This window comes from Pan paniscus, chromosome 14 (genome assembly GCF_029289425.2).
Source record: "Pan paniscus chromosome 14, NHGRI_mPanPan1-v2.0_pri, whole genome shotgun sequence".
NCBI classification, from domain to species: domain Eukaryota; kingdom Metazoa; phylum Chordata; class Mammalia; order Primates; family Hominidae; genus Pan; species Pan paniscus.
In genome coordinates this window covers 64,772,125-64,786,523 of record NC_073263.2, presented here as the reverse complement: position 1 = coordinate 64,786,523, position 14,399 = coordinate 64,772,125, and the positions used below count along the sequence as shown (strand labels likewise).

At 36.5% G+C, this 14,399-nt stretch overlaps 1 long non-coding RNA gene across 1 annotated transcript in view; it reads left to right on the top strand.

Moving 5' to 3' along the window:
- LOC130540714 (uncharacterized) overlaps positions 1–14,399 on the top strand; it is a 147,204-nt gene that overhangs the window by 81,872 nt on the left and 50,933 nt on the right. Inside the window, exons 4-5 of the long non-coding RNA XR_008954707.1 lie at positions 12,138–12,141; positions 12,824–12,938. This is a non-coding gene — a long non-coding RNA (uncharacterized LOC130540714). The remainder of the gene's footprint in view (positions 1–12,137; positions 12,142–12,823; positions 12,939–14,399) is intronic.

Genomic DNA, 14,399 nt, shown 5'->3' with positions numbered 1-14,399 from the left:
TAAAGATACCAATTGCATAAATAATTTGGGAAAAGCAAGATAATATATTATTTATTGATAGAGTAAGTTAGTAAATCAGTTGGTTTGCTTTAAACAAGGTCAACATAAAAATATCAAAATATTTCCAGGACAGTAATAACCAATCATCAATGTAATGATCAAAAAGTTCATTGAAATAAGAGCAAAACATAAATCACAATGTATAATGGTATTTGTAAGGCTTAACAATAAATGATAATCTCAAAATTTTAAAATATTGCCATATCTTTGTTTGGAAAAGTTGTAATTACTTTATTTTTTATTTTTCTCCTTGCTAATTTCTTTAATCACCATTCAAAGTTTATTGGTTACATGTATTTTTTTTTTATTTTCTAGGAATAGAACAATTATATATTTTACCATTTTTCTATTATTTTTTGTCTTTTTTTCTCAATTTCCCTTACACTGATGATAAATTTTTTGCCCAGAAGGCTTTATCCATTTGAGGTAACTATTTTAAATGAGATTGAATAATTTGATTACTTTCTCATTATGCTTATTCTTGACATGAAATTAAATCCAAATAATTTTTGCCTCAATAAAATCCAATTTTTAAAAAATATGATTGGAATTAGGAAGATCAATTATGTTACAAAAATGGGCATGCCTACATGATAACAAAATGTTAAAATTCGAAATGTAATTGTGGTAGAATTGTGAAATAAGAACACCTTGTTGAACAATACAGTGGATGCCATTTATATAGTGGACCAACAATGTTTCTGCTGGAATTGTGGAATAAACAGACACTCTTACAGATGACAATGTCTGTGGTATCTCCTGGCATAACACTTTCATGAGCTCACATTGCATATTATATTTGATTTGCCAAACATTAGTTATAAAAATTATTGCTCCGTTCAAATTTTATATTTTATTTTCTGAAGTATACATTTATTTCCTATAAATATAAATTTGTTTGCAAGTATTTGAGAAGTCCCAAATTCATTACACATATTTGTTACAAGTAAAATCTAAATGAGACTGTTTTTTCAAATGTAATGTATTCCATTTAACACAAAATTGGCAGATACTGTTTTCAACTGAATTATGTGTTAAATATTCATCCACACAAGATTCAATATAATCACTTTAATTTAAAAAAAATAGGTTCCCTGCTATATTATTTTCAACGTGTAAAAGATTATTTATAGAAGTGTTTTAACAGCAAGGTACCGGCCGGGCATGGTGGCTCATGCCTGTAATCCCAACACTTTGGGAGGTTGAGGCGGGTGGATCACCAGAGGTCGGAAGTTCGAGATCAGCCTGGCTAACATGGTGAAACCCCTTCTCTACTAAATATAAAAAATTAGCTGGGTGTGGTGACACATGCCTATAATCCCAGCTACTCAGGAGGTTGAGGCAGGAGAATCGCTTGAACATGTGAGGCGGAGGTTGCAGTGGGCCAGGATCAAGCCACTGCACTCCAGCCTGGGAGACAGAGCGAGACTCGGTCTCAAAAAACAAACAAAAACAGCAAGGTGCCATAAAATTTTTATGGAGGTAACAGAATTGAAGAATATTCTATGATTTCTGTCTTTATCTATGCCCACAATATTGATAAAAGTTGTATCTCTTAATAATTAATCAACACAGCAATGGTTGCATTTAGTAACCCGAAGTTTAGTATTTTAGGATTATCACTTTACATGTGTAATTTTATGGCATATTACCCGTAAGATATTAAAAATGAATGGATTCTGCATTGAACCACAGTATAAGAATTTATTAGGCACCACATTTTGACATAGGTTATATTTTAAAGCTATGTTAATATTTTCTATATTGGCAATCACAAATTATAAGTTAGAAATATATTTAAGTTCTAACAAATATATAAAGTTTAACAAGACTCAGCTTGTAGTTCTTAATTATAGATTATATCTTTTTTTATATTGTGGCTATATTTGTTTTAATTAATTTTAATTATTGACCTGCGTTAATACTTGTTTGAAAATAAGTTCACAATGCCTATGATGTTTTGTGATTGTTTTTAGCCTTTTGACTGGTTTGTTTTAACTTAACTTTTTAAAAGTACATACGTTTTATTTTTAAAAGAGCCTTTAAATATAAATTATTTTGGCACATTTACATCTATCAATATGGCATACATTTAGTTTTAGATATAATATATTTTATGTTATGAATTCTAAATTTGTTGGTTTGTTCAAATTATGTATAGATATTATAATAATATTTGTAAAAAGCAACAAATTTAGAAATTGAAAAAGGGTGTGCTTTTATTCCAGTCTTTATAAATAGAATTTTTTGTGTGTGAGGAATAAGTATTAAAACCCGATTATATAAAACTATCTCTTCTCGATTCTGAAACTTGAGCTATAAACAAAACAGACAAATCTTGTGCTGTCATGGAGACAATAAACCATTATACAAATTCATATTCATTCATATGCATATCTTTTTTTAAGGAATGACATTTTATTTCAAAAGTATCATGGCATCAAATGAAATAGATATGAATAATGGAGAAAACTACATTCTTTTTATTTATTTTACATTTTTTTTTAATCCTTGTTTTTTACACCCAGAGGTAAAATTACTGGGTAATATGGTAATTCTATATTTAATTTTTTTGAAAAACCACCATAGTATTTTCCATAGAGGCTGCATCATTTTACATTGCTACTAGCAATACAAATGCTTTTTAAAAAATAGATAATAGCCACCCTATTTGGGTGTTTAGTTATATCCCATGATGTTTTCTTTTAGGTAAACTTGATTTTTTTAAAGTAGTTTTAGGTTAACAGCTAAATTGAACAGAAAGTGCAGAGAATTTTCATACACTCCCTGTATCCTCAAATGCACAGCCTCCCCATTATCAACATCCCCCACCAGAGTAGTATATTTGTTATAATGGATAAGCCTGCATTGACACATCATTATAACCCAGAGTCTGTAGTTTATATTAAGGTTCACTCTTGGTGTTGTACATTGTGTGTTTTAATGAATGTATAATGACATGCATCTACCATTATAGTATGAAATAATTTCACTGCCCTAAAATCCCCTCTCTGTGTGGAATAATAGACATGGGACACTCCAAAGGGTGGAGTGATGAGTGAGGTGAAGAATGAGAAATTGCCTGTTTGGTATACTAAACACTATTCAGGTGATGGTTACACTAAAAGCTCAGACTTCACCACTACACAAAATATGCATGTAACCATAACACACTTGTATTCTGTAAATCTATAAAAGAAATCTTCTGTGCTCCGCATACTCATCTCTTTCCCCCCCATAACCCCTTGTAACCTCTGATGTTTTTACTGTCTCCATAGTTGTCTAAGAGAGAGAATCTCTTGCTCCACATCCTTGCCACTATTTTATGTTGTCATTGTTCTGGATTTTAACTATTCCAATAGGGATGTAGTAGTATCTTGTTTTAATTTGCATTTCCCTGATGGCATATGATAATGAGCATCTTTTACAGGCTTATTTGTCATCTTTATATCTTCTTTGTAAAGTGTCTATTGAGGTCTTTGGCCCATTTTTTAAAAAGGTTGTTTATTTTCCTGTTGTTGAGTTATCATAAGACTATCAAAATTTCCCTGTTGAGAGAAGGTGGTAGCTTGTTTTAATTACAACTGTTAAAATTTTATTTATTTTAGCTTGAGGATATTTAAATTTATTATTAAACTGATTATTATGGAATTAAAATGAAATATTGATAATAGGAAGAAGTAAAGCTCTTGGGCAGGTGAGAGGAAAAAAGAAACAATGAATGAAGTAAGGAAGCAGAAGACATAGCATGTAGGTACAGATATCAGAGACTTAAAAATTCAGTAGTGAGAAAGGATCAGGTTAGTTATGAGTAGCTTTGTTCTTTTAGTCTCATTCAACACCCAACTGGAATAGAAAATAATAAAGGAAACAATAGAGAATCAAAATGGGCAAACCTCTCACATCAATACCGGATGACCCCAGTGGCAGCAGATGCATATTTCTGTTATCCCTTTCTCACCCCTGGAAGTATTTTCAGATGCTGAAAGACAAGGACTTCTGCAGGATGAGTTAACCCAGGGATGCTACTAGGTTTTAGTGTCTCTCAGCTTATACACTTCACTAGTCAGGTGTATGTAGTGCATAAGTTACAAGTTTATTTACAATAAACAACTTCAAGGGACCAGGCATGTCATTTAAAATCATTCCTAGATCAGTAATCAGTAAAGTGCCCATGAGGCACTCAATTATCTTTCAATTACTAGTTTCATTGGTCAATATTTACAAGGAATTCTAGTTAAGATAAAAACCACCTCAGCTGTAGCCAAGTCATCAAATACCTTACCTGCCTACTGCTTCTCCATCCCATCCCAGTGTACACTCTGACCCGGAGCAGTATCACTTTGCCTCATGTACCTTAATCATCTTAAGACAATAACTGCATTATTTCATACTATGCAGGACACTGTTTACCATTCCTGTATTAAGACAATTACTGCTTTATTTTATAGAATGCAGGACACTTTTTACCATGTTGATGATCACAAGGATTTGTATCACGTGAGGAAAAGCGAAAATTTATTCTAAAAAACAAAAATAAATGAACTATGAACTTCTCACTTTACAAGTCCATTGATCATATTTTACCATTTGGAATATTATTTTTCCTCGTCTGTTAACAAGTACATTTTTACATGTATTGGTGGAGGCATTGTATTGCATCCTAATTTTACTAAGGCCAGGTCACACTGACCTCTTTTTCTGGCTAATCCAGTTACCCAGGTATGGTATCAATTAGAGGCTTCAATTGAGTTTTTCCAAATACTTTCGTATCCTGTGGTTTATCATCTCCATTTAATTTTGCTAATAATACTATAAAACTTTTTATACTGCATAGCTATAGAAGGAAGTTTAGATAAATAGATTAATATCTAACATACTAAATGGTTAAAATTAGAGTACCATTTTTATTCATATCTAATAGAAATACTTTTACCCATTAACTACACATTTACAGTGTCTGGGATAGTAACAGAAAGATATTGTTTAGTACATTGTAGTTTTAATCTGGGTGATGGATATAACTATATTCTAGATATTATAATCCAGATTCTCACCAATACAAACTTTCAGATATTATTTTGAAATACTGCCCATCCATCTCACCTGGGAATACAACTCTGTTGGCCCACTTTTAACTGGTTGAAATTAACTGGTTAAAATTATCTTTTAAACCATTATGTTTCAGCCATTGAAAACAATAATAAAAGCCACACTACCATAGTGTAATTTTACCAATAATATTTCTACAAATTATTCTTATTTCATTACACTGGCTCAGTTGCTATAATGTCTAGTCACTGACCTTTAAAACTTCAGATTCTATAGTGATATAGATATCTCTAATAGAAGTTGAGGGTACAAACCCTTTCTTTGGTTTGTTGAAAAGTTGTGTTGTTGACAGAGATGTTTCTTCAGTGAAGTAGTGCATTCAGTCCACACATGAATTCTTTTATTTTCTTATCAAACTGCCAGCCATGGCAAGCCTCCTTGAAGAGCTCCCCTTATAATACCCCTATTTCCATTAGAAAATGCCTGGACTATGTACTCCAAGTCCAATCCCTAAGGTCCTCATTATTTGTGTGTCGGTAAAGACTAGGGCTGTCCAATTTTCTACATATGTTGTTGCCATCAGATGCCCATGCAGGTGTGTAGTTTGAGTAAGCAATAAACTCCCTGAAATATGAAGCATGTGGTTCCACAAGTGGCTGTCAGTTGGCTATATATTATTTCTAATAATTTCCATCTGGGAATGTCAAAAGGCTTCTTACAGTGGCCCTTTGGAAGAAACAAGGACCATTACAAGCAAAATGCCACCAAAATATCACCACTCTCTTCATGCCATCCGAGTTATTCTTTCTCTAAATTTCTGCTGTTCACATTTGCTTTTATTGTATTTGTTACCAAAACTCCAAGGGTTTGATCTAGGACCTGCTGCTTGATGCACAAAAAAGCAATGACTAAGACAATGAGTTTTGCCAGGGAAGAAGGCTTTATTTGAGTGCTACAGCCAAGGAGCTGGGAGATCAGCCTCAAACCTGTCTCCTTGTCTAACTAAAATTAGGGGTTTATATAGCAGAGAAGAAATGTAATCATGTGTGGGAAAACAGGAATTAGGGAGAAGAAAGGAAAAGGAATTGGTCAACAGGAAGCAGGAATTAGATAGGCAATTACGACAAGTGAGGGGTCTGGCATCTCATTGTCTAAATGTAGTGATCCAGTAAGTTTCAGCTGCTTGATGCTATCTGGGAGGACTTATAGTTGGTTTCCTGACAAAGAAACTTACATGAAATAAATATAACTTTTTCAAGTTTTAAGACTGGGAGGATCAATTTCTATGTTTATTCAAAGAAACCACGAACATCGGTTGTGTGGAACAACTGGACCTGTTTCATATTCAGAAGAGCAGAGTAGGCTCTGCCCTACTGCTCAGGTGGCAACAGCGTGCTTTGAGCTCTACTCAGGGAGCTGTCACAGCGAAGCCTCATCGTGCTTCGCAGACATACAGAATGTAGACACTTGCCTCTCCAGTATCTTCCATTCTGACAGATATAAAGATAGTATCTTTCTCAAGATCTCTGAAAAATAACCATACTACGAAACGTATTTCTCAAACTGTAAGATGAGTACAAAGACAATTTCTATTCTCGCATTCCATCTGCCAGGAGAATCATGTTTTCTAAAGTCTACACTCAAAAGTTTCTTTGTTTTAGGGTTGATGACTTCAGATACATGCATTACACTTTCTCTGCTGAACTATTATCAAGTGAATTTCTCATGGCTTCTAACTTAGGACAGAACTTTAGAAATAAATGACTGTTTAGTTTAGAGTTGTACTCATTTTCTATTGCTGTTCTAACAAATTACCACCAACTTCAGGGCTTAAAACAACACTTAAAAAATATATAGTTCTGGAGGTTAGACGTCTGAAATATGCCTCATGGGGATAAAATCATGGTGTTGGTAGGGCTGTACTACATTAGGAGGCTCTTGTCTTTCTTAGCTTCTAGTGGCCAACCTCATTCCCTGAGTTGTGATCCCTCTATCTTCAAACTCAGCAATAGCATCTCTCCAAACTTTGCGTCAGCCATCACATCTCCTTGTCAGGCTTTGACTCTTCTGTCTCCCACATACAAGAAACACTGATTACACCTGGCCTCATTACAAGATCCTCATTTAAAGGCTCATTAAAAGATCCTCATTTAAAGATCTGAGAAAGAAAAAACACAAAATGCTCTTTATTTTACAATTTAAAAATTTACCTTCACTTCTTATTCTTTTTTTTTTTTTTTTTTTGAGACGGAGTCTCGCTCTGTCGCCCAGGCTGAAGTGCAGTGGCGCGATCTCGGCTCACTGCAAGCTCCGCCTCCCGGGTTCACGCCATTCTCCTGCCTCTTCACTTCTTATTCCTATACATTTTAGAACTTCTGTAGAGTAACAGAAAATGAAAATGTCTTTACATGATGTTAGTATTTTTGTTTATTTTTGACTCTTTACATTTTGTAAAGCCAATATAAAATGTGTTCTCATGATGTGTCCGGAATTGTTTCTTTCCGTTGGGTTCTTGGTCTCGCTGACTTCAAGAATGAAGCCACAGACCCTTGCAGTGAGTGTTACAGTTCTTAAAAATGGTGTATCCGGAGTTTGTTCCTTCAGATGTTCAGATGTGTCCAAAGTTTCTTCCTTCTGGTAGGTTCGTGGTCTCGCTTGACTTCAGCAGTGAAGCCGTAGACCTTCGCAGTGAGTGTTACAGCTCTTAAAGGTGGTGCGTCCGGAATTGTTTGTTCCTCCCGGTCGGTTCGTGGTCTCGCTGACTTCAGGAGTGAAGCCGCAGATGTTTCCAGTGAGTGTTACAGCTCATAAAGGTAGTGTGGACCCAAAGAGTGAGGAGCAGCAAGATTTATTGTGAAGAGCAAAAGAACAAAGCTTCCACAGCATGGAAGGGGACTGGAATAAGTTGCCGCTGCTGGCTGGGGTGGCCAGTCTTTTTTAAAGTGTCTTTGTAAACCACACTGATAGCAAGCCCTACTGGGTGATTGGCCTGCTCCATTTTCTGTCCTCTCTGAACCACCCAGGTTTGTTTGTCAGAGGGCCATGACTAAGGCTGTGGTCTTTCTCTGATCTCACTTTCCCTTTTGGGCCTGCTCTTCTTGGTCCCTATTATAGAACACCGAGGTTGCCAGGTTTAATAATGCCTCCAGATTTTGTTCAAGGCCCAGAGCTTGCTTTTGGAGCTTTCTCCTGATATATGTGGCTGATTGGGTAATAAACTTATCTTTAGAATCAATTGACCCTCAAGTGACTCTGGTGGCAGGGGAGTGTATTTTCTTCAGGCTTCCTGTGGCCACTTGAGGAAGGCAGAAGGATTTTCTTCCTTTCCCTGAGTTATGGTGGACATCATTGAATAATTCATGGGCTTTTTCCTACTTCTCCTTAGTCCTTCTAGAACACAGGTCAGCAGATGTTTACGACTCCAGTCCCCGTGATCTGAGTTGAGGTCCCAGTGGGGATCCATACTGCTGATGGTTTGCTGGTTGGTAGGGAATTTGTCCCTTTCTTCAGCTGTCATTCCATCATTTACTTGACTAAGTTACCAGGTATCTCCAAAGTCTCAGGTTGCAGCTAAAGCTGTATTCTTTTCATTAAAGGCCAGGGTTTGATCTAACAATAGCATGATTTCTCTCCAAGTGAGATTGGAGGTTTGCCCTAGACCCTGTAGGACATCTATGTACCTAACAGGATCATCTGAAAACTTCACCAGGTCTGCGTTGATCTGCTTTAAATCAGAGAGGGAGAAAGGGACATATACCCAGGTTGGGCCAAATTCTCCTCCCCCTACAGCTTGAAGGGGACATAACAGATAGCTCGAGCGTTTTTGTGGTCCTTTGAGGATTTCTTTGTTTGTTTCCTTCTGGGTGGGGAGATTAGAGGAGGCTTATCATTAATAGGAAGGGGAGCTAGAGGGAGGCTAGGATATGGGGGTAAACTGAGAGGTCATCCTGTGGAATGTAAATTGCAAGTTTTCATAGTTGTGGATTCTCCTTCAATGAAAAGAAAGCTTGGACATAAGGTATTTCACTCCATTTGCCTTCCCTCTTACAGAAAAGGTCAAGCAGCAGGATAGTATTGTAATTTATACTTCCCTCAGGTGGCCATTTTTCCCCATCAGAGAGAGAATATTGGGGCCCATCCATAGTGCAGAAAAAAATGAGCTGCCTCTTTTTCAGGGTTTGTGGGTCAAAATGGTCCAAATGGATTAGGATGCATTTCAAAGGTGAGCCTGTTGATGCCTGAGTGTTTCCCATCTGAAAGACAAAACTGCCCATGGTTTTGGTTTGTTTGTTTGTTTCTCCCCCTGCCCAAGAACCTGCAACGGTCCCTGGACCCTGCTGATTGGAATAGTTGCGCTCACTGATGCAGCAGCAGAAACACCTCTTAACCAAGAAGCCTCAGTGGTTCCTCGACTCTGCTGATCAAAATAGTTGTGCTCACCAACGCAGCAGCAGAAACACTAGTTTTCCCCTAGACCACAAGGAGGATGGTAGAATGTCGGATTTAGTGGCCCTTACCGATGCATTCTTGAAAACCTGCACCATTGCCTGTCCTCCTAGACCACAAGGAGGACCGAGAAAAATCAGATTTAGAGGTCCTTACCAATGCATTCTCGAAAACCCGTTAGAGTCCTAAGCATTCTCCTGTTAGTATTGTGAGTTTACCCCTGTCCTTTAAAGATGTTATGCCCCAAAAATGCAGTGGAGGGCCATACCCTGAGTGAGGGGAGGGATCTCCAGAGTTGGAAGAGTGATGCCTTTTGTCCTCACTTATATGAATAGAAAGGATACAGTTTCTGAGGATCCCCATATCCTAGCTTCAGGAATAGCTTTTGTTAGGCCTGCTAGTCTGAGGAGGGATCCTAAAATTCCAGATAGTCCCCCCTACGATGGGGCTTTGGGCAAAAATTATGTCTTTCTGATTGGTGAGCCCGGGTGCCTAAAGAAGGTAAGAGAGTCCTGGAGTTTATACTAGAAATCATTCTTCTAGGAGAAACTAGAAAAACACCAGAGACAGGGAGTGGTATTTAGAAGTGGGACTAGCCTCGAAGAAGAGAGGCAAGAGGAAGTTTGTCTGATAGGCATTAGGATGCAGGAGGCAAGGGTCAGGACAGATAGGATAGATGGGCGAGTGTCACTTGGGCAAGATGACTTTGAGAGTTGCGCTCATGGCCGCAGGGTCAACCAACTTTTTGGCGGGACCCTGGAGCTGAATGGCTTTCCTCTCTGTTGACCCTTGGCTCAGCCCAGAAGTACAGGAGAAGCAGAAGCTGGTTCCAGGCAAAACCAACCCTCCCAACTCTGAAGAGTCAGGGGTTGTTAGAGAGCACTTTCCCAGAAAGCCTGACACCCGTGTCTTTAGTCTGGCAGCCACACTAGTCACTTTTAACTGGCCGACAAGTGCCCGGTATTTAGCCCCCGAATTCTCAGGAAAAATAGGACAGAATAGCAAGCAAAACGGGTCTGATGGTACTCACTGCTTGGTGATAGTCCCTTCGTGGTTGCCAAAATGTGTCCGGAATTGGTTCCTTCTGGTGGGTTCTTGGTCTCACTGACTTCAAGAATGAAGCCTCAGATCCTCGCAGTGAGTGTTACAGTTCTTAAAAATGGTGTGTCCGGAGTTTGTTCCTTCAGATGTTCACATGTGTCCAGAGTTTCTTCCTTCTGGTGGATTCATGGTCTCGCTTGACTTCAGGAATGAAGCCGCAGACCTTCACAGTGAGTGTTACAGCTCTTAAAGCTGGCACATCCAGAGTTGTTTGTTCCTCCCAGTGGGTTCGTGGTCTCACTGACTTCAGGAATGAAGCTGCACATTCGCAGTGAGTGTTACAGTCCATAAAGAGTGAGCAGAAGCAAGATTTATTGTGAAGAGCGAAAGAATAAAGCTTCCACAGTGTGGAAGGGGACCCGAGCGGGTTGCTGCTACTGGCTCAGATGGCCAGCTTTTATTCCCTTATTTGGCCCTGCCCACATCCTGCTGATTGATCCATTTTACAGAGTGCTAATTGGTCCATTTTATAGAGTGCTGATTGGTCCATTTTACAGAGTGCTGATTGATGCATTACAATCCTTTAGCTAGACACAGAGCACTGATTGGTGCATTTTTACAGAGTGCTGATTGATGCATTACAATCCTTTAGCTAGACACAGAGCACTGATTGGGGCATTTAAAATTCTTTAGCTAGACAGAAAAGTTCTCCAATTCCCCACCCAACCCAGAAGCTCAGCCAGCTTCACCTCTCTATGGGGGAAACATTTCATGAGAGTTTCAAGTTTTCCATCTCCATTTCATGAACCTAAGTTTGTTAAAAACAAAAGTTAGTCACTATGGTTAAGGTGGTATTTAAGATAAAAGTTGAGATTCTACTAGATATAAAATAGTTATTTGATGTGCAGATACATAGAAGATAAAAATGATATATTTTTCTGTTTCATAATAAAATTATTTCAATTGATTGAGATAAAATATAATACGTATATTATTGACATTATGATGAAACTAAATTAAAATTATGTTTCTATAATTATGCATTTGCATATGTCTAACAAGATACATTTAGAAATATATTTAGTTAAAAAAACAAGAAAAACCTGCATATATTTAGATTAATTGTATACAAAATGAGACAAATGAAAGGTTTGTTTCTTTCTATAAAATGACTTAGTTATTCTGTGCTCCAGAGAACTGCATTTTATCATCAAACTATTGCTAATTTTTACACTAAAGCTTTTAAAATAATTTTAGTAAAACATGCCTTCATTTTTAAAATTGGAGTTCCTAAAAATTATTTATTGTTGTAGATTTTGATAATATTACCTATAGATTGTTTTGCTTTTGTTCCTAAGAATGTAGCTCCTTATGTTGTCCCCTCTGATAACTATTTCTAGGTATGCCTTTTTTCCCAGTAAAAGTCTCACATTTGGAGCACTAAAACTGGTAAAATGTATTTTATATGTAAATTCATTATGAGGTTGCGAGAATGGCCAGCTGGTAACAGAAACATTTGGTATTCATTTCATATTAAGAAAGGTAATAGAAATATATATACTTGCTTGACATTTTCAAATCTTAGTTAACTCAACACTATTTTCAGCCTTTTTTTTTCCTTTTCAACAAATTTAATAGTAGAAAACACTGATTTGACTTCTGGGCTATCTAGGTTGAATGTGTCCACATCAGCTCATCTCTCCCACTCATTACGTCTAAAAGTCTGGAAAGAGCAAAAACAACTCTCTGAGGACTCTTTAAAACTAAAGAATATCAGGTAGATTGAGAGAGAAATCAAAATTGAAGAATCTACATAAAAGTAAATTTACATTGTTTTCTTTCCTTTATTTACTGGTTTCATGTATAAAGAATATCAGGTAGATAGAGAAATCAAAATTGAAGAATCTACATAAAAGTAAGTTTACATTTTTTTCTTTCCTTCTTTATTTACTGGTTTCGCCTATAAAGAATATCAGGTAGATAGAGAAATCAAAATTGAAGAATCTACATAAAAGTAAATTTACATTTTTTTATTTCCTTCTTTATTTACTGGTTTCACTTATGAATTGGCCAAATTGTGAAAATGGCCAGTGACTGTGGACAGCAAAAAAAGTCAGAGGGGAAACCACACTTTCTAGCCAAAGAAATAGGAAAAAGGGCCTATGTGTAGAGGAGAGTGTGGGAGAGAACTCTTTTTACTCTCTTTCTCCCTAACCAATGCAAGGACCAGACCCAGGGGCAAAATCTCACAGCTGCAGTATCGTTTAAGACTCAGAGAGAGCCTATCTTTCTGGGCAAAGGGGCTGAAAAGAAGGACCCTGTGATCCAAAGAGTTGGGGGTAGGTGGAGATTCCTGTTGTTATTATTATTTTTCTCCTCTCTTTTCTCTGACTACCTTACCGCAGCTCTCTCCTGGTTGCATATAACTGCACAACACGGGGAGAGGGCTTGAGTGGATACAGTTCTGACAGAACTCCAGCTTCCTGCTTTGTGGACCAAGCAGAGGGCCTATCAGACTGGAGAGTGTGAAGGAATATCTGCAGTAGAGAGATAAACACAAGGAAAACAATGTCAATAGCATCATAATCCAACTGCTAAAACAAATAACTAATAACTCAGAATTTTATGAATAGTGATCATATTTATGAGGAATAAAGGTTAAATAAATAAATACTTTGCAGTTTAAGGAAAACTATGAAAGTTTGGGACCAGCAGATTTACTCTATAAGAAATGCAATAGGAAGGTTTTCAGGTTGAAGACAAATTATATAAGATGGAAACCTGTAATTTCTGAATAAAGGGAGAGCAATCAAATTGATAGATAGCTGGATAAATGGAGGATACTACATTAGGAAGCAAACATTATATCATTTTCTTAAAACTGTAATGCATGCAGATATAGTATATGGGACAGCAATATACAGTAGAGTAAAAGGATTTATATGATTTTAAAAACTCTAAGTTTTAGTTGAACTGGTAAAATATATTACCTCTAAATAGTCTGAGAAAAAATAGATTTTGAGGTTGTAATCTCTAAGCAAAAATTATAATAAAAAATGCAGCAGTAGCTCATGCCTGTAATCCCAAAACTTTGGGAGGCTGAGGCAGGCAGATCACTTGAGGACAGGAGTTTGAGACCAGCCTTGGTAGCATAGTGAAACCTTATCTCCACAGAAAATACAAAAATTAGCCAGTCTCAAAACATGGTCTCAAAATAAATAAATATATTGAAATTAAAAAATAAAATTTAATTGTTTTTTTTAAAAATACCGAAACCAATCCAAATGTAGTAAGTTAAAATTTTAAAAATACTGTGAATTGCCAAAACATATCAATCACAAAACACAAGTTACCAAATGGAATAAAAATATAATACCCAATTATATGTTGCCTACAGGAAACTAAATTTAATTATGAAAGTATCTTAGATTAAAAGTAAAAGCTGGCAAAAGATGTACTCATGCAAACATTATCAAAAGATGTACCATGCAAATACATGCAAAGCTGACAAAAGATGCACCATGCAAATACTATACAGAGATGTTCCATGCAAATACTATCAAAGATATACCATGCAAATACTATTCCAGAAAGCTGGAATGAATATATCATCATACAAAATAGACTTCAGAAGCAGGAAAACCACCAGGTATAAAGCATGACATTGCACAAATCTGAGCACATTATATTTTAAAAAGGTACAACAGCAAAGATAGTATTTTCAATTAGATATCCATACATGAAATATATATCTAAATTTATACCTCAGTCTTGTACAGATATTGGATCATAATACTAAA